Genomic DNA, 24,569 nt, shown 5'->3' on the forward strand with positions numbered 1-24,569 from the left:
GGGAATTGAAGTGTACATATTTAGTAAGCCACCTTATACATCATGTGCAAATTTGTTTGTAAAATTAAAATAAATAAACATAGATAATGAGAAGTATTGTTGCATTTTCTTATTCAGTGCATCCTCTTAAACCGAATACCTTATAAGTGCAGCCAGTGGGCTGAAAACAATCACCACAGGATACAAAAATATATTTTTGGGACTTAATTCTGACAGCTGTTTAAAAAAAAGAGAAAAAAACAGCAGTCGATGGGACCGTATTGTATGTAAAGAATATAAATAAAGAAAATGCATGGACTGAAATGAAACACAGCGGGCGTCGCAAAACTCTTAAAGGGGCCACGTCCAATTTATGAACAGAGTTAAATTACATGAAGTTTCACAGATTGTTTTTTTCAAAATTCGAAAAATGGAATTCCATGGAAGGGATTTGAACATGAAAAAATGTGTTAAAGGAATGTTCCTGGTTTAATACAAGTTAAGTTCAATCTAGAGCATTTGTTGCTCTATTTCCAAAAAAAATTATTAGACTTGTCCCCTGTTTAATAATAATAAAAAAAAGATAAAATCTTGTTTACAGTAAGGCAGTGGAAGTAAATGGAACGAGATATAGGCATATATTGCACTGACTGTGTGAAATTATGATAAAAAAGTCCATAGACCTTGGTTTTGGCAGCACATTGTCAATGGTGTAAAAAAGTGAACACATTCCTCATGGCTGTGGCCACTTCAAATAATAATTAGACAGAAGATCTCAGAAACCAAATCTTTAGGCTTCCCAAAGCCGACTCCAGGATAAGTACCTAGATAATCCAATAAATCTCCATGCAGTTTCGAAAAATAGGAAGCTTATCACACAGCGTAATCTGATAAGCGTTCCTCGGGTGAGGACCTCCTGCTGGTGGAGAATAGGGAGGGTAGGATGAGCTAGGCAAGTGTGGGGTGAGGTCAACACTGTATTACCACAAGCAGAACACAACAGGGTCAAGAGTTAAATTGGGACATCTGGACAGTATAATTAATGCCTAAATTATGATTTTGGCTTGCATCCTTTCTGAAGACTTTAATGGGTCTCTAAAACAGCAGTCTCGACCCACTTCACTTTCGAAAAAAATTAACTGAAGACGCCATGTCATTCATATGACCTTAACCCAACTCGAAAAGAGAAACATATAAGGAGGGGACTAAATATAATGACCCTTTATATACATTTATTGAGGTGAAAATACTGATGACATTGCGCTTTGTAGCAAAGTAAACAATCAGATTACATTTGGTGTGAAATTATATAGTGTGCTGTTAGATTTCAATGAATCATTTCAAATGCACAACTAGGGTCTTTGCTCAACTTACTTTTTAATCCATTGAGATAGGTATTAATGACAATGTTAATTTGACAATTGATCTGAACATGACAAATAAGAGGCTGTAGACTTGTTTTATTGAGAAAAGAAAGACATGTGAATAAAAGGCTAAAACATCTGGAACTATTTTAAATATAAAACAAGAACCTTTGTGCTTATGATAAATTATAAAACAATTGAATTATTTACTTAATGACATATGTATTTTATGCACTTATGTAGAATATGTAATATTATTTTTTTCATAAATACTATTATAATTATTGTTAGCTCACCTTTTATTTTTTAATCTGTAACTGAGACATAAATATCTCCAATCATGAGAGAGAGATGAGGGAGCACCCAAGACACAAGGTTTTTAGTCAATCACTAATCACTGTTTCAAAGCCATCTAATTAACTATTTTTTTTTTAACCAAATAGTTCTTTACTTTGCATTAATTTGCTTAATTCCCATGAAAGATCCTAGGCATTAAATCCTCTTGTCTTTGACAGCTTTAGGACTTTAATTCTGTTGCATATGCGTGCCTTATGCTTATTAGATACAAGCTGTCAAACAGGTTACAATCTGCACACTCTCTCTCTCTCTCTCTGTCTTCATCTACACTTACATACACAGTTTTGGGTATCTTTGCTTTTGTATTGCATTTTTTTGGGCAATTTATATGTATATATATATATATATATTTACATATTCAATACTGTGCAAAAGTTTTAGGTACTTGTGAAAAATGTTGCATAGTGAGGATGTCTTCAAACATAATGAAATAAATAGTTTTCATTTATCACTTAATGTCATACAAAGTCCAGTAAACGTAAAAAAAAGCTAAATCAATATTCAGTGTGACCACCTTTGCCTTTAAAACAGCCCCAATTCTCCTTGGTACACCTGGACACAGTTTTTCTTGGTTTTTGGCAGATAGGAAGTTTCACACAGTTCTTTTATTTAGCTTTTAGTCTCAATTCTGTCTCTTTATGTAAACTCAGACTGACACGATGTTCAGTGTAGGCCGTGACATCTGTTGCAGGGCTCCTTGTTCTTCTATTCTAATCTTTTCTATTTGCAAAAGTAATGTTTGGGATTCTAACATATATTTTTCTTATTGAAACACTAAAGCTGAAGATATAAATAACCATCTTAAGACAAATGCTTTTGTAAAACATCTAATGTGCCTAAGACTTTTCCACAGTACAGAATACACACACACACACACACACACACACACACACACACACACACACACACACACACACACACACACACACACACACATATATATATATATACACACAAAACATGATTGATGAAGAATGTAGTTGCTATTTTGATGTGGTCTCATCATAACATTGAAACATAACCTATGATAACGTACCTTAGAATTCTGGTAAACTACACACACACACAAAAAAAAGTATTTTTGTAGGTTGCTCAATTTACTAAATTAAAAACTAAAGCAACACAATTCTAAAACATTTGGTCTTAACTTGATTTCATTATGTTCTTTCCAATTAAATTGGTAAAAATGAAGTTTACTTAATCAATTTGAGTTAGGACTATATGAATACTTTTTGTAGCATTGATGAAACTGGGCACGAGATTTCCATTTCCCAGCATGCTTTGCAGGTGTCTGGATGGGGTAATCAAATGTTGAAACTAAGTGTTATTTTATGCATTGTTGAGTAAGATAAGAATAGGAAGATATTTGTTCATGTTTAATGTTGTGTTGTATTGGCATTTAAAAGGATTGTTTGTTAGGCTGGAGTTTTTAAGTTACCATTGTGGTGAAGATTGTCCCTTGTTCTTAGGTTGTGTAAGGACTTTTATTTTTAAAATCAGTGCTGCTCTATAAGCAGTTGCTATCAAACCGACAGTGCAACAGTTTCCCTGTTGTTACACTTGCTCACCTGGCATATACTAATGGTTAATCTAATTAATTTAGTTGGTCAAACACAAGATAATGAATTAGACTAGATCTAGTTGGTCTGACAAAATTAATTTAAGTTTGTACAACTAGAACAGTTCAAACCAATTATTTGTATTGGACTAATTTAATGGAAATTTGCCACTCATTATTTTCACATGCAATTGAGCTTGTGATTTGCCACAAATGTTTGCCAGAAATTTGCAGCTCTTCACCGGTACTGGTGAACCTGCAGCAAATCTTTGGCAACACTGGTCACTTTACTGCAAGTTTGCCATAAAGCTCATTTGCATGTGAAAATTATCAGTGTCGAATTTGCCATGAACTCTAAATTTTTGCAAAATGGGGTAGATTTCAGGGTACATGCACATTCAGAAGCAACATATAGATTTTCTGTGTGATCATATTGGATAGTTTGACTCCATTTTAAAACATTGGTTGAGACCCACATGCGTAAATTACCCACTTATGTTCATTTTCTCATTCTAATCAAAAGCCTGTCCCTTCAACCCCCTTAAGATGCGGAGCAGTGCTAGGTGTGTTGATCCCCTTAATCTAATTAAATACATTGGAGAGGACGGGGAGGGGGCGGAGATTAACGCCGGAGACATGGGCCTGATTAACGGACAGTGGGGTAAGAAGAGATGAGTCATAGGGCGAAGGCCGATCAAAACATTCTGGTCTTGGTTTAGTCCTATTCAGCATTCCAAAGCTGATTTGATCAAACGCCTTCCTGATGCCAAAGCTTCCTGCTACCTGATGATTAACTGTGCAGTGGCTCAGGGTCGACACAGTTTGGTTAAGACAGACTTACCCCAGATCATCAGACATTTGAAGCTGCCTAGAGTATCAGTACAGATCTAGACTCTGAGGCGTGAAGACTGATTTGTTGTAATGTAATATATATAATATGTTTGATTCAAGACCTATTTATTATAATTTAGCCTATAATGTTATTTCATGTACATTCTGTGGGAAAGCTACTTTGAAACTGGGACAAATATATTTACAAATATAAAGCTTAACATTTATTGGACTACAAATCTAAAATGCAAATCTAGTATGCACTACAACTAGAATGCATAATAAAGTATATACTACAAATGCAGTATGCACAACTAAATAAAACACAACAATCTGCAGCAAATGATTGACGCTGTTCATATGACCTTAACCCAACTCGAAAAGAGAAACATATAAGGAGGGGACTAAATATAATGACCCTTTATATACATTTATTGAGGTGAAAATACTGATGACATTGCGCTTTGTAGCAAAGTAAACAATCAGATTACATTTGGTGTGAAATTATATAGTGTGCTGTTAGATTTCAATGAATCATTTCAAATGCACAACTAGGGTCTTTGCTCAACTTACTTTTTAATCCATTGAGATAGGTATTAATGACAATGTTAATTTGACAATTGATCTGAACATGACAAATAAGAGGCTGTAGACTTGTTTTATTGAGAAAGAAAGACATGTGAATAAAAGGCTAAAACATCTGGAACTATTTTAAATATAAAACAAGAACCTTTGTGCTTATGATAAATTATAAAACAATTGAATTATTTACTTAATGACATATGTATTTTATGCACTTATGTAGAATATGTAATATTATTTTTTCATAAATACTATTATAATTATTGTTAGCTCACCTTTTATTTTTTAATCTGTAACTGAGACATAAATATCTCCAATCATGAGAGAGAGATGAGGGAGCACCCAAGACACAAGGTTTTTAGTCAATCACTAATCACTGTTTCAAAGCCATCTAATTAACTATTTTTTTTTAACCAAATAGTTCTTTACTTTGCATTAATTTGCTTAATTCCCATGAAAGATCCTAGGCATTAAATCCTCTTGTCTTTGACAGCTTTAGGACTTTAATTCTGTTGCATATGCGTGCCTTATGCTTATTAGATACAAGCTGTCAAACAGGTTACAATCTGCACACTCTCTCTCTCTCTCTGTCTTCATCTACACTTACATACACAGTTTTGGGTATCTTTGCTTTTGTATTGCATTTTTTGGGCAATTTATATGTATATATATATATATATATTTACATATTCAATACTGTGCAAAAGTTTTAGGTACTTGTGAAAAATGTTGCATAGTGAGGATGTCTTCAAACATAATGAAATAAATAGTTTTCATTTATCACTTAATGTCATACAAAGTCCAGTAAACGTAAAAAAAGCTAAATCAATATTCAGTGTGACCACCTTTGCCTTTAAAACAGCCCCAATTCTCCTTGGTACACCTGGACACAGTTTTTCTTGGTTTTTGGCAGATAGGAAGTTTCACACAGTTCTTTTATTTAGCTTTTAGTCTCAATTCTGTCTCTTTATGTAAACTCAGACTGACACGATGTTCAGTGTAGGCCGTGACATCTGTTGCAGGGCTCCTTGTTCTTCTATTCTAATCTTTTCTATTTGCAAAAGTAATGTTTGGGATTCTAACATATATTTTTCTTATTGAAACACTAAAGCTGAAGATATAAATAACCATCTTAAGACAAATGCTTTTGTAAAACATCTAATGTGCCTAAGACTTTTCCACAGTACAGAATACACACACACACACACACACACACACACACACACACACACACACACACACACACACACACACACACACACACACACACATATATATATATATACACACAAAACATGATTGATGAAGAATGTAGTTGCTATTTTGATGTGGTCTCATCATAACATTGAAACATAACCTATGATAACGTACCTTAGAATTCTGGTAAACTACACACACACACAAAAAAAGTATTTTTGTAGGTTGCTCAATTTACTAAATTAAAAACTAAAGCAACACAATTCTAAAACATTTGGTCTTAACTTGATTTCATTATGTTCTTTCCAATTAAATTGGTAAAAATGAAGTTTACTTAATCAATTTGAGTTAGGACTATATGAATACTTTTTGTAGCATTGATGAAACTGGGCACGAGATTTCCATTTCCCAGCATGCTTTGCAGGTGTCTGGATGGGGTAATCAAATGTTGAAACTAAGTGTTATTTTATGCATTGTTGAGTAAGATAAGAATAGGAAGATATTTGTTCATGTTTAATGTTGTGTTGTATTGGCATTTAAAAGGATTGTTTGTTAGGCTGGAGTTTTTAAGTTACCATTGTGGTGAAGATTGTCCCTTGTTCTTAGGTTGTGTAAGGACTTTTATTTTTAAAATCAGTGCTGCTCTATAAGCAGTTGCTATCAAACCGACAGTGCAACAGTTTCCCTGTTGTTACACTTGCTCACCTGGCATATACTAATGGTTAATCTAATTAATTTAGTTGGTCAAACACAAGATAATGAATTAGACTAGATCTAGTTGGTCTGACAAAATTAATTTAAGTTTGTACAACTAGAACAGTTCAAACCAATTATTTGTATTGGACTAATTTAATGGAAATTTGCCACTCATTATTTTCACATGCAATTGAGCTTGTGATTTGCCACAAATGTTTGCCAGAAATTTGCAGCTCTTCACCGGTACTGGTGAACCTGCAGCAAATCTTTGGCAACACTGGTCACTTTACTGCAAGTTTGCCGCAAAGCTCATTTGCATGTGAAAATTATCAGTGTCGAATTTGCCATGAACTCTAAATTTTTGCAAAATGGGGTAGATTTCAGGGTACATGCACATTCAGAAGCAACATATAGATTTTCTGTGTGATCATATTGGATAGTTTGACTCCATTTTAAAACATTGGTTGAGACCCACATGCGTAAATTACCCACTTATGTTCATTTTCTCATTCTAATCAAAAGCCTGTCCCTTCAACCCCCTTAAGATGCGGAGCAGTGCTAGGTGTGTTGATCCCCTTAATCTAATTAAATACATTGGAGAGGACGGGAGGGGCGGAGATTAACGCCGGAGACATGGGCCTGATTAACGGACAGTGGGGTAAGAAGAGATGAGTCATAGGGCGAAGGCCGATCAAAACATTCTGGTCTTGGTTTAGTCCTATTCAGCATTCCAAAGCTGATTTGATCAAACGCCTTCCTGATGCCAAAGCTTCCTGCTACCTGATGATTAACTGTGCAGTGGCTCAGGGTCGACACAGTTTGGTTAAGACAGACTTACCCCAGATCATCAGACATTTGAAGCTGCCTAGAGTATCAGTACAGATCTAGACTCTGAGGCGTGAAGACTGATTTGTTGTAATGTAATATATATAATATGTTTGATTCAAGACCTATTTATTATAATTTAGCCTATAATGTTATTTCATGTACATTCTGTGGGAAAGCTACTTTGAAACTGGGACAAATATATTTACAAATATAAAGCTTAACATTTATTGGACTACAAATCTAAAATGCAAATCTAGTATGCACTACAACTAGAATGCATAATAAAGTATATACTACAAATGCAGTATGCACAACTAAATAAAACACAACAATCTGCAGCAAATGATTGACGCTGTCAACATGTTGACAATTTGGACTTGTGGCATCTGCAAACAAATAATGCCAGACCATTTCTCAGAGCTAACTTTTCTCAGCCATTTTTCTAATGACCTTTTATCAGTTATCTTCAAGGAAATTTTGAAGTCAAATAAATGTACACAGGAGCACTGCTATGTAGTATGCTATAAGTGTAGTGTAGATCATATAGATTATAGTGTTCACTAGCATGATCACATAGCAGAGAACAATTGTAATTTAGCTAAATAACTGTCACTGATTTTTGGAGGTGCTAGATTTAAAATCCATAGGGATGTTGTAAAATGCTATGTGAGCCCATTTACAGCCCATTTACATCTGCTATTATAGGTTGCTCTGTCAACTGTATATTGTATCAGAAAAGATATCTGTGATAGATAACACCAGTGATGGGGAAGCTGCATTAAAACGGTGACTTACCAAGCTACAAGCTACTCATGATTTAAAGTAGTTAAAGGAATATTCTGGGTTCAATACAAGTTAAGCCCAAATGACAGCATTTGTAGCATCATATTGATTACCACAAAAATAATTTTGACTCATCCTTCCTTTTCTTTAAAAGAAGAAGAAGCAAAAATCAAGATTACAGTGAGGCACTTACAATAGAAGTGAATGAGGGTCAATTTCTGAATGTGAAAATACTCCCTTTTTCAGAGGTAAAGCCACAAGACATAAACAATATGCATGTAAACATGATTTTAGTTTGATTCAATCTCTTACTTACCTTTTTTTTTGTGTAAAGTTATAGCAATGTAATATAAACAAACCCTAACGGGTTAATAGGACTGTAAAAATGTCCATTAAAACAACTTAAAAGCTTAAATAATACATGAGTTTTGACTGAAAAAATAGTGTAAGTGCTTATATAAAATTATGAGCTTCACATTTCTGCCTTTAAACAATCCAAAAATTAGCCCCATTCACTTCCATTGTAAGTGCTCGATTTTTGCTTCTTCTTTCTTTCTTTTCTTTTTTTTTTTTTTTTTTTTGTTTAAAAAGGAGGGACGAGTCTAAATACATTTTTGTGGTAATCAACATTACTCCCCAAATGGGCTGTCGACTGAACTTAACTTGTACTGAAACCGGAATATTCCTTTAACTACTTTATATCATGAGTAGCGCATGAAAAATGTAGTTAGCCGATAAGCAGGTTTTGGTGAACAATTGAGGAACCTGTTCGAATCAGGGGACTTTTTTTCACCATTAAAGTTCACTGAAGAGGTTGAAGAACATGCTCGATTGGTTTTATAAGGCTGTAGCTTTAAATATACAAATTGTGTTATACAAAACCTCTACTTGGAAAAATGTGCTTGTTACTTGAAAAGCTAGCATACACTAATTACAAAACAGCCGAACACAACGCTACGAGATAGCAGCACTACAGGATGGCTGTAGACTCTTTGTGACACAGACAGGATGCAGTTATTTACATCTTTTTGATACATTTTAGCACAAAAGATACGAGAAGAGAGACATGTCTTTCCTTTCATGGACCAGAGTAACAATTTGAGTGAACTATTCGCACTCTAACCACAAGGTGGCACAATAAGCTCACTTTCTAAGATGGTAGGCCTAAACAACCATTTTAGCAACTTGTGTGGAGTCCAAAAGTCTGAAACCACTCATAAAAATGCTTCTATTTGGCATATTTCTTATTTAAAAAAAAAATTAAATAAAAAGTAAATAAAAAATCCTTACCAATTAATGAAGGTAAATGTTTACATGAATTTCAGATTTTTTTTTGCATTAGGTATGTCCTCCTTTTGTTTTAAAGACAGAATGTACTGAAGTTGGCATGAACTCCACAAGTTTGTGCAAAACCCGATGATCCATGTTGTCCAGCATGAATCTGACCTTTTGTACAAATTAGTTACGAAGTCACAAATTTGCTTGCATTTGATTTGTAACCTAGAAATAGTGCAAAATGAGAAATGTCAGACATTTAAGACATCCTGAAAATAATTTGCAGTGTGGTCTCAGATGTTTGGACCCCACTGAATGTGGTATGCTCTCTGAACCCTGAAAAGCATACTTCGGGTCTTTAGTGACCAGGGGCCTCATTCCACCCCATACCACATCAATTTTGTTTTGTTATGCACACACCTCTTTAGGATTCCTCAACCTTTCTCTTATGAATAGTGTAACTAATAATAAAAAAAATATATATAAAAAAAATATATATATATATTAGTACCAAAAGTGTATAGGGTCATTAGAGACCCCTACGTATGTCACAAAATAGCTTCTTTTTTTTTCCTTCCATAAATATATATTTTTTTATGATTAACTCAAATCTTTGTACAGGAAGTAATCACAGGATATATATTTCTTTGTTTTGTACAAGACAAATTAGACAAATACCATATTAATACAAATTACTATTTTACTACATCATGTCGATTTAGTGTGCAACAATGGTGAATTATCAGTATCCCGAATGCATGTACATATTCATATTATGCATGTTATTTGTTACTAAAGGTGGCACTGTTGTTTCAGTGATTAACATGATTTATTTGTCATTGCTATTTGATGAAGAAACAATATAAAAGTAAACTAGTTTAACACATGTACAGTATGATTCGGCTATTGTAATTTGTGTGTACTACTGAAATTTTGTAAGTTGTGCTTCTGTTTAGACTCATAAAGTGCCTGAAAAAATACACATTTGTATATTTATATGTGTAGCAGATAGACCAACTTGAGGTCTATCTACTACAGTATCTGTGCACACTTTGCTGCTATCAGTTGAAATAATGCAATTAGCTCATATCAACATATTTCCCATGTCAAATCAAGTCAATTGTATCTGTTTAGTACTTTTTAAAACACATTTTGTCTCAAAGCAGCTATACAGAAATTAATGCCTTAGTGTCGAAAAGCTCTCAATTTGGGAACCCCTTGGCAGGAATTAGACTCAGCTAATTTCTGATGGCATTGCCCTGAGTGACAGCAAAACTATCAACACCCCCCAAAATTACATTTCAAGGAAAAGGATTACTTCATAGTTTTGAAGTTCATTCTAAATTGACTGGAGAGATGTACTGTAAAGTGTCTTTCGTTGTTGAGCTGGAAGTAGGTGTCGCTCAGCAATGGCTTCCTACAATAATTTATTAACGAAGGAAGTGCAGTATGTCATTACACACTGTGTTTGGTGTATAAAGACTCTATAGAAAATGTAACATTGATCATATTCCCACTGTGGACATGTGTGGGTGTGTTTATACAAAACTTCTTTTTAAGAGAAGTGACCTCAACTGCTTTCTTTATTATAGTTGCTTTGCATCACCAAATGACCAGTTCATTTAGTCTCACACCTCGCTATTTATCAGTGAAGAGAAACAGCAATGAAGTGCTTTTAAAGATAGTAATGTATCTCCTCATCAGGCTCATATTGAAAAGACCTCATTTTGAGAAGCCGTGCATAATGGCTCAACTAAATGGCTGAAACATAATGTAAAACCTGACGGTCACATGACCATAGCCATCCACAGTCCAGTATCCATCGGATGATGGGTCGTCAATATTGATTTATGAGCGTAATGGTCATGGACTGATAGAAAGGTAGGATGGGGGATGATTAGCTAAGAGATGGTGAGAGAGAGATAGTGGAGAGGAGAAGGATGAAGGGGGTGCCGAGGTGAAGGTGGACACGAGCAGATGTAGAACTGGAGGAAAAGATGGAGATCTGTGGCATATTTCTAACAAAGGCACAAGGAAATGAGTGTTCGATGTACTGTAGTTATCTGCTGTTGTGTATGACAATTAGGGCAACAATTAGTCAACATTATCGACAGCGTGATCTCATGAAAATTACGTGACTGTGGTGACATATTTGCAAAATGATATTATGTGGTTCATTACACGTATTGCAGCAGTTCGGTGGTGCAATGTCAACTGCGTGGCGCTAAAAGCGGGTCCAATGTTCTTGCAAACAGATGATGCTTTTAAAGGGTTTAAAGGTTAATGCTCTGTCAAGTATTTCAGCAAAACCGACCACCCTACCCTAAACCTTAAACCTAAACCTAACTGATAGTGTCAGAAATTGCTGAAGCAACCAAATAATTTTGTGGTGCTTCTATGATGTTTTCGGCTAACATGTCAACTCGTGTGCTCTTCAAGACTCATTTTACAATCCTTGCATCGCAAGTAGAACGCTCTATTATTTGAACATAGAACAAGCCATGTAAAAATTATTTTGCAAACATGTAGGTATAGTTATGTGATTCTGTGAGACCAGGTTAGTTTTAACATATAAGTTTACATTAACATTACATCAAGTTACTGGTGCTGTGGCCAGTGTGCTCGAAAACACTTTGCCATAGTGCTCATAGGGTTGAAGGTTCAAGAACTGCCTGTGCCATGTGCCAACCCCATTCAATTTTTCTGTAATTTACATTTATGCATTTGGCAGACACTTTTATCCAAAGCGACTTACAGAGCCCGTATTACAGGGACAATCCCCCCGGAGCAACCTGGAGTTAAGTGCCTTGCTCAAGGACACAATGATGGTGGCTGTGGGGATTGAACCAGAAACCTTCTGATTAACAGTTATGTGCTTTAGCCCACTACGCCACCACCACTCCCCTATCTCAATTTTCCAGTAAAGTAAAGCAAAAAACAAAATGTTTTTAAATTAATTGCAATTTTATTGGCTTGTTCAGGATTCCCACAGTCATAGAAAAATGTAGAAATATCAGGGTGTAAACTGTCATTTTAAGGCCTGGAGAAGACATCATGGAAATTAATAAAATCTAAAAAAAAAAATCAATGAGAAATTCATGGCATATTCTATATTCAAAATATGTTATGCTTCGCTCTAAAAATATTTCTTTAGCTAGAAATTGCTGTTCGTGAGTGCAATTATGATAAAATGATCTGAGTTTGTATGTGCAATCACAAACTACTACAATCATCATTAAAACATCACAGAAATTCAGTGGTCCATAAGTTTGGAAACCCCATTTCTTAACAGGGCAATGCTATTTGTGTTACGAATGAGCAGCGAAGGCAGACGAGGAGATGCGGATCCAAATGCAGTCAAACTTTATTTAAACAGACAAACCAATAAACACAAAGGAAAACCCTCAATGGGGGAAAAAACATAAAACTGAGTACACGGGCAGGGGAAACATACCAGGTTAAACAACATTCAACAATCGACAAGGAGTGAACAAAAGGCAGGGCTTAAATACACACAGGAACAAACAAGGGAATGAGGGACACCTGGTGAAGCAATCAGGGAAGGAGAAACAATCAGAGGGAAACCAATCATAAAATGAAACTACAAAGGACTACAAAAACCAAACAGGAAACAGGAACTAAACTAAACTTCAACATAAAAGCACAAAAACAAAAGACAACAGAGAACATGACAGAACCCCCCCTCAAAGGATCGGATTCCAGACGATCCCAAAGCACAAAAACAAAAGACAAAAAAGCCCACAAAATACAAAATGAGGGCACCAGGGGCAGACAGACAGTCCAAGGGGGCACAGGGGGCAGGCAGGAAGTCCAAGGGGGCACAGGGGGCAGGCGGGCAGTCCAAGGAGGTACAGGGGGCAATAAGGCGGTCCAAGGGGGCACAGGGAGCAGACAGGCAGTCCATGGGGCACAGGGAGCAGACAGGCAGTCCACGGGGGCACAAGGGGAAATGAGACAGTCCACGGGGGCACACGGGGAAATGAGACAGTCCACGGGGCCAATTAGGCAGTCCCGGGGGGCACAAAGGGACAGGTTTAGGAGGTCTGGGAGGCGTCGACCGGGCAGGGACCGGTTCAGGGGGCCTGGGAGGTATCGACCGGGCAGGGGCAGGTTTAGATGGCCCGGGGGCTGGCCATAAGGCAAGGGCCGGCTCAGGGGGCCTAGGAGGAAGCCACAGGACAGAGGCCGGTTTTGGTGGCCTGGGAGATGGCCGTGGGCCAAGGGCCGGTTCAGGGGACCTGGGAGATGGCCGTGGGCCAAGGGCCGGTTCAGGGGACCTGGGAGGTGGCCACAGGACAGAGGACGGTTTTGGTGGCCTAGGAGATGACCGTGGGGCAAGGGCTGGATCAGGGGACCTGGGAGGTGGCCACAGGACAGAGGCCGGTTTTGGTGGCCTAGGAGATGGCCATGGGGCAAGGACCGGTTCAGGGGGCCTGGGAGGAGGAGTGGCCACTGGGGAAGCCGGCGGAGCCGCGTGAGGCGGAGCCAAGGAGGGCCTCTGAGGCGGAGCCGAGGGAGGCTCGGGAGGCAAAGCCGAGGGAGGTGATGGCTTGGAAGGCTCAGAAGGCAGAGCTGAGGGAGGCTCAGGAGGTGGAGCCGAGGTAGGCGGCACCGTAGAAGGCTTTAGAAGCGGAGACCAGGAAGGCTCTGGAGTCTCTGGGGGCAGAGCCGTAGGAGGCTCGGGAGGCTCTGAGGGCGGGGCCGTCGGAAGCTCGGGTGGCTCGAGAGGCGGAGCCGTAGGAGGCTCGGGAGGCGGAGCCGAGGGAGGCTCGGGAGGCGGAGCCGAGGGAGGCTCGGGGAGAAGAGCCGCCGGAGGCTGAGCCGAAGGGGGCTCGGGAGGCGGAGCCGTGGAAGACTCGGGAAATTCTGGAGGCGGAGCCCTGGAAGACCTAGGAGACGGGGTTGAGGAAGGTGGTGCCGTAAGGGGCTCTAGAGGCGGAGCCCTGGGAGGCTCGAGAGACTTGAGTGGCGGAGCCCTGGAAGGCTCGAGAGGCTGGAGAGGTGGAGCCCTGGAAGGCTCGGGAGGAGGAGCTCTGGAAAGCTCGGGAGGAGGAGCTCTAGGAAGCTCGGAATGCGAAGCTCTGGAAAGCTCGGAAGGCGGAGCTCTGGAAAGCTCGGGAGGCGGAGCTCTGGAAAGCTCGGGAGGCGGAGCTCTAGGAAGCTCGGGAGGCGGAGCTCTAGGAAGCTCGGGAGGCGGAGCTCTGGAAAGCTTGGAAGGCGGAGCTCTGGAAAGCTCAGAAGGTGGAGCTCTGGAAAGCTCGGGAGGCTCGGAAGGCGGAGCTCTGGAAAGCTCGGAAGGCGGAGCTCTGGAAAGCTCGGAAGGCGGAGCTCTGGAAAGCTCGGGAGGCTCGGGAGGCGGAGCTCTAGGAAGCTCGGGAGGCGGAGCCCTGGAAGGCTCGGGAGGCTCGGAAGGCGGAGCTCTAGGAAGCTCGGAAGGCGGAGCTGTAGGCTCAGGGACGGTCGAGGCTACAGGCGCTGGCTCACTGACATCGGGGGCTAAGGGCTCTGGCTGGTTGACCGTGGCTGAAGAGGGCTCTGGCTGGTTGACCGTGGCTGAAGAGGGCTCAGGCTGGTTGACCGTGGCTGAAGAGGGCTCAGGCTCGTTGACCGTGGCTGAAGAGGGCTCAGGCTCGTTGACCGTGGCTGAAGAGGGCCGGGAGGCAGAAGCCTGTCTTCTCTCCCTCCTCCGGGCAGACGAAGTGGACCGTGTGGGTTCTGGGAGCGCGACTGGCGTGGGGGTTGGTTCGCTGACAGGTGGGGCTGGTGTTATGGGGGCGCCGGGGGTGGCTGAAGAGACTCCACTGTGGTTGGTGTGGTAGGGTCCTTCACAGCAACGCCCACAGAGAGCGGTGAGTTGCACACCAGTAGGGTCGCCACCAGGAAGTCGCGGAGAGTCCAGCCACGCGTCGCTTGTGGCAGCCGCTCCTTCAGCGAACCGTCCAGATTACCCCTGAAGAAGGCCACAAGGGAGGATTCAGGGAAGTCCGCGACACTCGCCAGTTCAATGAAGTCGCGGACGTGGTCCTCTATAGGTCGGCCTTCTTGCCTCAGGCTGAGCAGCCGGTAGTTAGCCTGCTGGACCGCTGGATCCATTGGTGGTCGATTGTTCTGTTACGAATGAGCAGCGAAGGCAGACGAGGAGATGCGGATCCAAATGCAGTCAAAATTTATTTAAACAGACAAACCAATAAACACAAAGGAAAACCCTCAATGGGGAAATAAACATAAAACTGAGTACACGGGCAGGGGAAACATACCAGGTTAAACAACATTCAACAATCGACAAGGAGTGAACAAAAGGCAGGTCTTAAATACACACAGGAACAAACAAGGGAATGAGTCAGGGAAGGAGAAACAATCAGAGGGAAACCAATCATAAAAAGAAACTACAAAGGACTACAAAAACCAAACAGGAAACAGGAACTAAACTAAACTTCAACATAAAAGCACAAAAACAAAAGACAACAGAGAACATGACAATTTGATTCTACCGAGCCTGCATAATGAATACAAACACTATTAACCTTTCAAACAATGGTACATGTCTACACTACAGTTTGTTTAAATACAAATCGAAATATATAAAAAATATCAAATCAGGTGCCTCATTTATGGGGATGAAAAGATCTGCAGATTAAACTAGTCTTCTCACCGCACAACTGTATGCAGAGGGAGTGTCTGAGGAGCCGTTTGGCTTCAAGCAGGAACAAACACGGTTAGTAACACAGAGACAATTGACAGAGGTTAAGAGATGTCAAGACTCTTGGACAGGAGGGGAGGACTCTATAACACTAAGACTAACACTCTACAGGACCACTTGGGCTGATTAACTGCAGCATCCTCCACTAAAAAGGCTGATGCAATCATACACACACATTTAACACAATGACAATCTGACATGTCTCAGCACACAAGAGCCCTTTTCTTGACATGCTATGACACCTTTGCTTCCTGTTCTTCCTCTCTCTCTCAACACCCAATGTCCACTCTCTCACTTGATCAAGCAATACCACAGGGTGTTCTGTTGAGGGTATGGATCTCATAAGGTATTACAAGAGCTGCGAGGAGCTCATTGGCCCCTGATAGGTACGCCTGATGCTACAGAAATGGATTTTCGCCCTTCAGAAAAGTGATGGGCATAAGGACAGCAAGGTGTCAACTCATGTAGAGCTGTTTCTTAGAACACACTGGGTATTATATCCTGTCATACAGCTGCCTTTTAAAATATTATAGATCCTACAAAGAAAATGACGCTGTGAATTTGCAAAATAAAGACAGGTAATTTGCCCAGGTTCAGACAACAATGAAAAACCTTTGAAAACCCAGAACACAATAAGTGGGAAAAAGCAATTATGTGAAATTCACAGATCCATGTAGCCAATTGTCCTGAAGGGTCAGTATATGGTCTTTAGTCTATGCTACGTCCATGCTGGTTTTGTGAACATAAGCTGATACCGAAGTTCTCACAATATTATATATACTACTTTAAAAGAACATCCTTGAATCCTAGAATGGTAGGTTGTTAATACAAAAGACACTGAGAGAATGTTTTCCACAATGTCACACTGCTAACATTCTACTTGCATTAAGAAAACTGGAGATTATATCATTCCCCCAACCAAAATGGGATGTTTCGTGTTTTGGAATATAAATGTGTAAGCTGTGAATACACTGGTACTTTAATCTTTTTGTAGGTACTTGAGCAAATTCTGTTGGGTACTGGCTATGCCCTGAATGCGAAATCTAAAGACACTTATTAGAAACCATGACGGACAGTACTAAACCAGGAGGAGTGAAAAGCTTAAAATGAGGCGGTGGCATGCAAACAAATCTTTCATATCTGTGTCTATGGGATATTTTATTTAATTTTCTAATCGATGAATCCTGCATGCCAAAACAACAGGATAGAGAGATTAAAAGACCTGCACAAATATACCCGCAATATACACCAATTCCTCTTCCTCTGGGCTGTGATGTAGAAAATGTGAGGATGCATTTCTAAAACAGTGAGCAAAGTGAAGAAGGAACAAAGAGTGTTGTTGGGGTGTAAATGATGTTCTCCTCACCTTCACTCGGTGCCTTCGTTTTCTCACATTTGAAAATACTTTTACTAGCCCCGTCAGGTTACAATTCTCTTAACTGGAAATACACACAGAAGGCTTAATTAAGAGGTTTTGACCAGGGAGACTGTTAAGTCAAGAAACATTAAGGTGAAGAAACCAGGTGTCATAAAGATAGATGGAGACAAAAACAGAAGGATGCTGGATAAGGAGAAGAAAATGTGGGAGGGGGAGGAGCGGATGTAGAGTACGCCAATATGGTATTTTTCTGTTGCTCTGGGCGTCAATTAAGATGGGGAGGAAAACATGTGGACAAATGAATTTTTATGCATTAACAACCTGGCTGTGGAGGGTAATAACAAGGACAAGATCGCTGCTAAAATGTTTGACATCCTGCACGGGGATCAATGGAAGTCCAGCTTCACACATTAATGCGCCATACACACGTATCACCACACATCCGCCTGTGATACCGGCCCAGATAACATAAAGCCTGTACCCTTAACATTGGAAAGTGCTGGCGAACAGGGTTGGGAGGGTTACTTTTGAAATATTTTCCAATACAGATTACAGAATACATGCTATAAAAATGTAATTTGTAACGTATTCCATTAGATTACTCAAGGTCAGTAACATATTCCAAATAATTTGGATTACTTCTTCAGCACTGGTAGATTTTTTGTCTTTAACTGTCAGTACAGTAAGACAAAATACACATGTTACAAATACATTCTTTGAAAAACCTAAATATCTTATGCAGCATTGTTTTTAAAACAAGATAAATCAGATTGATTTAGCCTATTGGTAAATAAGTCAGTGAAAGTGGAAAATAACAGTAATATATAATATTTTTATGGCAGTTTTTAGATGCAGACATTTTTGTCCTGTGAGAGTTTTTTTAATCTGACACTGCACAGAAAATAATAATGCATCAAAATCAATGTTGTTGCTAATCACTGAAATATCCCAGACTGTGATTAATATATATATATATATATATATATATATATATATATATATATATATATATATATATATATATATATATAAAATAAAATAACAAATAAAAAAATAATTCCCTTAGCATTTAGTATATGGAAAATAATTCATTTGTTTGTGTGTGTGTGTGTGTGTGTGTGTCCCCCTCCCCCCATACAAAACAACAGTAGGATTATATAAACAAACTAGCTTTTAAAGGGTTAAAATCATGAAAATGATTGAAGTTATGATCAGGTCTGATGTTGGTTATAAATACTAACTAATTGAAAGTGGAAAATAATATTAATATATCATATTATAATGGCTGTTTTTTGACACAGACATTTTTGTCCTCAAAGGACCTCTGGAGTAACTTTTTTTTTTTATGCACAAGTGTTAAACTTATCTATCAAGCTGCTTAATCCTGTTTTGTGATACAGGCCACTTGCTTCCACGCAGCACCTGAAACCACATCTCTGAAGTTTGCTGATGCTGCAGTCTATCAATAACGCCACAGGAAAAGGAAACACATTTGAACTGATCCAGAAATTTCTGACAGGAGATGGCAGTTGCCAGTAACTCGGCAGAAAGGGGTTGATGTCAGGGAATTGGAATATTCGATGGCAACATGTCGACTCTCTGTGTGATCGTGTTTAAAGCCAACTCATCACGAAAAATGGTTCTTGATAAAAATAGGGCTGTTTGTTGAACCGAAAGAGCTGCAAAGAACCATTGAAAACTTTTGTTTTTAAGAGTGTAGAGCAAAACATAATGGTGTATTTAGCTAAGATCTCATATGCATGCATGCATGCAACCATGAGGCAGGAAACTGCGAGTAAAACTGCAGCTGATTGCACCAGTTTTTCATCACTAAATTTAAACACTGTGCAATACCCCCCCTTTTCTCCCCAATTTGGAATGCCCAATCCTCAATGCGCTCTAAGTCCTCATGATGTTGTAGTGGCTCGCCTAAATCGGGGTGGTGGAATCTCGGTTGCCTCCGCGTCTGAGACCGTCAATCTGCGCATCTTATCACGTGGCTTGTTGAGCGCGTTACCGGAGACATAGTGCGTGTGGAGGCTTCACGCTATTCTCTGCGGCATCCACACACAACTCACCACGTGCCTTGTAGATTTTAGACACAGCTCCTCTACAGATACTTATTGAAATTTGCATAAAAAATGTACAGCACATTTTTAGGAGATGTGCTCAGCCACATCAATCAGCCTTTCCTCAAAACACTGAGAACTGTGTGAAAATGTGAGAGGAGACAAACAAGATCACCTACTTCCAGGTGCCTTCATCTTCTAAATAGATTTTAAAAACCTGCATTTCACAGTCAACCCCCACCGCCTCGCTATCTCTTTCTTTCTCTCATTCCCTTTCTCTCAATTCCCCCAACTCTGTCCAATGAAAATCAATAACCTATTGATCAGTTCCCTCCATTTCCATTATACCCCACGACAAAAGAGCCTGCGATTGTTGCAGCAAAATTATATTCTTTTCATCCATTTGGCAAATGACTAACTTATAAATTTCATAGTGTACTTGAATGAAACTGTGTGGTAAAAGTCAAGGGCATGTCAAAATGCTCCGAGTAATTGAGCACATGTTAAGGAACAAAGCTGATTGTGTGGAGACAGGAAATTTTAAGATTTTAATAAAAGTGGAAAAAACAATATTTGAACACGTTTTCTTTTAGCTTTAATGTTGTTTCCACCCCAACCCCCCCTTTCGCCCATAAAACACATCCAAAGACTCACACAAGCATACGTGCGTGCACACACACACACACACACACACACACACACACTCACACACTATAGACAATGCTACAGGCAAAATCAATATTTTGAGAAAGAAAGGGAATATTTTTAGCAGCATTTGATACAGAATGTTTGGATAAATTGATTGTGGAAAAGAAGGGAGTCTGAAGTGAAGATGGTATGAAGAAATAAAAATTGGATGTATGTGAGAGAGTGAGAGAGAGTGTGTGAGAGAGAGAGAGAGAGAGAGAGAGAGAGAGAGAGAGAGAGAGAGAGAGAGAGAGAGAGAGTCATTTCAAAAGGTCAAAACTGAGGGTCAGTTTGAGAGCAGAAGGACATTATACAGAATGCAGCTCCATTATTCACAATATGTAGATGCACAGACCTTATTCAGGGTAGATGCCATATTTAATTGACAAGAATGAAAACGAGGCTGTGATGGACAGACTCACAGTTTGCTCAGTGGTTTGTCCTTATGCGTCGATCATTCAGCTGATAAAACATTGAAATACATCTTTCCAACTGTCTCTTGACAATTCATAATAATTAGTATGAGATGGCAAAATTGTAGGATATTGTTTGACTTGGCTTGTATGAAAAAGTAGGACTTTATTCCCATGGATTCCTCAATTTTAAGAAAGGAACCATCTGTGAACAAATGTGGTTACTCATTCCGCTTCCCTTGTCTTGTCCCGAACTCTGATGTTTTCTTTTCTCCATGTTATAACGTTATTTTCCTACTAAAATCATTGTTCAGGGGTTAGACTTCATATTTAGGTTAGGTTTGGGTTTAAACTTTAGTGGTAAACAAAAGTTAATTTCCTATTTAAATCATGGTCAGGTTTAAGGTTTGGGTAAAGGCAGTCAGGAGACCATTTCAAGGATGTAAACAACAACAAAGGAATTAGAACACTACTGACCCTGAATCATTTCCGGTATCATTAGCGGATCCTTAAAACAAGGCTCTGAATTCTCAAAGAAGATAAGTACCTGAAGTGACTTGAGCAGACGTTTAGTTCAGATGTTCACAATTATTTCCTCAGTGGAAAGATCTGGAATATTGGATCGCTCCTACTATAATCAATGAAGCTGCCTGTGTGATCTGCGGACAAGGTAAGGAGTTAATTTTTTATTTACAAAATACTTTTCTTGTCTCTTTCTTCTGCTCTAGCTTCTATACTACAGCTACTCTAAAAACGTAACATTTCGATACTGCAGAAATTGCTGACTTTTGTGTGATAAATTGCTTGTCGTGTTCATGACTGCAGCTTCATTCATTATAATGGTCAATAGTCATTTTTAGAGCTCTACCTGTCAAACTTCCTATTAGTTGGCATATATTTCGTTCACCTACCAGAGATGTGTGCTACAGTTGTTGTGCTACAGGTACTGCATATATCCAGCTGTCTCAATTCACTATACTGCAGTTCATGTGTTTAATTGTGGTTCCTTTTCAGAGATTTAAATGCTTTAATTTCTGTTAGTTCCAGGCATCCAGGGAACATCCAGCCACCGAACAAAAGCACCTCCCGCTGTTGTTTTGAATGAGTGTGACAACTATGAAATGTTCAAGGGACAAAGATGTCACTTCCTTAAACAAACAAATAGTCCTTGAAGTGGTCTATATGGTTAGGTTTAGGTTTAACTTTGGAGAAATCATTATAACATTGTTCATTGGTTCGATTATTTTGGGAGTAAAACTTGTACATTTATGTATGAGCCAACTCGTACAATTTCACCATCACATACTGTTTTTACGACTTGTCATGAAACCAGATTGATCTTTTCAAAAAACATTTCAGATAGTTGTGAAAATAGATCTTCTAATCTATCTATACACCTATCCATCACAGATACATACTCGTTCATTGGAGTAAAATCAAATATGGCGTCTACCCTGAAGGTCCAAAACATCTCCAGGTAAGGTTCGATTTCACATTGTACAACATTGTTATCTCAACATATGCAACATATGGTATCTCATGTGCAGATATGGCTCAGGAAGAGGAAGAGTATTTTCGGTGCTACATCCATGCTGGAGCAGTGAATAACAGCTCCCTTGTCAATACCATTTTGATTGACTCATCCAACGTTGAGCATTGTCTCACTGTCAATCCACTCCCAGTCCATCTCCTATTGGTAATGTCCCGCTGTCAATCCACTCCCAGTCCATCTCCTATTGGTACTGTCCCGCTGTCAATCCACTCCCAGTCCATCTCCTATTGGCCGAGAATGTTTTTGATCCAGTGAAACTTACTCTGATTGGACAGAGAGATGGTGAGGGGGACATTGATTTATCTGTGGTATTAGGGGATCAATTAAACCCATTGTGTGTGCCAGCACAGATAGAAGCCAATGTCTCATTGCTCATGGCTTGTTTCTGCATGACTAAGATAAGGATCCCATCACTTGTTACAACTCAAATTTCGAAGCCGCAGAAACTCCTGAAACTCAAAACAAACACAAACTGTTTCACAATTAGAGTGAATCGGTTGGATGTTACCACATGAATTAAGAAAGAAAGAAAGAAAGAAGCGTGGCGTGGGGAGTGCTGATTCCTACTTTTCAGTTTAAATAAAGATTGGCGCTGGATAAGGGCCATTAATGGAGGAATCAGACAGGCCTTGCTATGTAGGACAAGAGCTGACTGCAGGGAGGTGAGTGGAGGGATCAATACACAGTCGATACACTCAACACTGCTCTGTGCAGACACACACTGCATGGTGTGAGCGTGTGTGCATGCATGTGTGTGCGTGGCTTGCACTGGGTGGTGGAGGGGCATCTGTTTGGATCTGTCGAATCGGGCTGCGAATTGTGAAATACACCATTTTGAGAAGTCCTCCATCAATGGGGGTGTATTTGACACAGGTGAATGAGCAGGTTTGAGTTCACCCAGAGCACAGGGTGGACAGAGGTAAATGTATTAGCAGAGGCAGGTGTGTCTAAAGGAGACAGATGCGTGGAATGATCCTTTTCAACTGAGCTTATAGATTGCAGTGTAAATTTGGCTGCAATCGCTTTCCTTGCTTTCTCCCTCTCTCTCTCAATCTCTTTCTCTTTGGGTCACTCTCTCCTTTTCCCTCACTCTCACCGGAATTGATCGAGTATGCCTTTTCAATCCATCTCTCCTTCGCTTGTCGCCTAGCAACCAGTGCTTTCTCAGCTGTGGAGGCTGGGAATGTTTTTTTTTCTTTATTTCTCTCTCAGTCTAAACCCTTGTGTTGAAAGCTGGTGCACACACACACACACACACACACACACACACACACATACAGTACAACTCAGATATTGATGACTCTAAATACACTGCTGTACCAGGAGTTATTACATACTATAAATGAATACAATTTGCAATATACAGTATGTTGACTTTGCATAAATGTATAATGCTGTATAACAACACCATGTGTTCCCTTAGAAGGTCGCATATGCAGTCTATTCAATTAAAAGGAAATTTAAAGAAACTTGTTTAGGGAGAGCTTTTTGAATTACAATATATTTAGGCAAGCCTATTCCAACGTGTATTTGTTAAACAGGTGTGAGATGATTGCAGAACAGACATTTTATCTATATATACATTTTTTGGCTGCTATTTAGACTTTCTCTATCTTAAGTAATATTAACAATGAACTGATACAAATATATCAGGATAATAAATAATATATAAGCTTGTGATCACCACAGTTATCAGTGTGGTACAGTTATTTTTTTTTAAGTATAATGATTGATCACCAATAATAAGAATTGCATGAATATTATTTATGTTGATAGGTGATTTTATCATTATTATTGTAGTGTAAATAATACTATATTACTATACTAATACTATTACTAATGTCTAATTAACTTCTTCAATTGGAGTTTCAAAGTCTGTTATTTAAAAAGAAAATCATAAGCTACTTTAGGACAGAAGCTGTGTGACCAGGGAATACAATGTAGTAAAACATTTATGATCACACTTTTTTTTTTTTTATTTTTTATTTTTTTTTAGTTTTAATAGCCTTTTGTTGCTTACCGTTTTTTAGCAATTTTTTTTAAAGGCGACGAAAAATAGGAGTTGAGGTGTCCAGTTCCAGTCACGTGATAGTAACAACATGTTGCCATATACTTAACTAAAATCTTCAGTGAAACGAGATGAATAGCTTATATGCAAGAAGATATTTCCATAGCTCTAGCAGTCCAAATGCAATATAAAACATGAGATGAGGAGTGCACTGCATTGTGGCAAACTGGAAGTTAAATTCTGTAGTTTCAGTGGGAATTATTGAAATAGTTAGAAATTAGATTAGAGAAA

General features: G+C 39.0%; 1 protein-coding gene across 2 annotated transcripts in view; it reads right to left on the bottom strand.

Annotated features, from left to right (window-relative positions):
* Positions 1 to 4,294: 4,294 nt before the first annotated feature.
* LOC127639342 (leucine-rich repeat and immunoglobulin-like domain-containing nogo receptor-interacting protein 3) overlaps positions 4,295 to 24,569 on the bottom strand; it is a 205,949-nt gene continuing 185,674 nt past the window's right edge. The window contains exon 3 of one of the 2 annotated variants that reach the window (XR_007969953.1): positions 4,295 to 4,305. The gene's annotated coding sequence lies outside the window, so the exon portion shown is untranslated. Of the gene's footprint in view, positions 4,306 to 7,597; positions 7,609 to 24,569 lie in introns of those variants that run through there. The other variant, XR_007969954.1, reaches the window with a different exon arrangement.

Source organism: Xyrauchen texanus, chromosome 48 (genome assembly GCF_025860055.1).
Source record: "Xyrauchen texanus isolate HMW12.3.18 chromosome 48, RBS_HiC_50CHRs, whole genome shotgun sequence".
In the NCBI taxonomy this organism is placed as follows: domain Eukaryota; kingdom Metazoa; phylum Chordata; class Actinopteri; order Cypriniformes; family Catostomidae; genus Xyrauchen; species Xyrauchen texanus.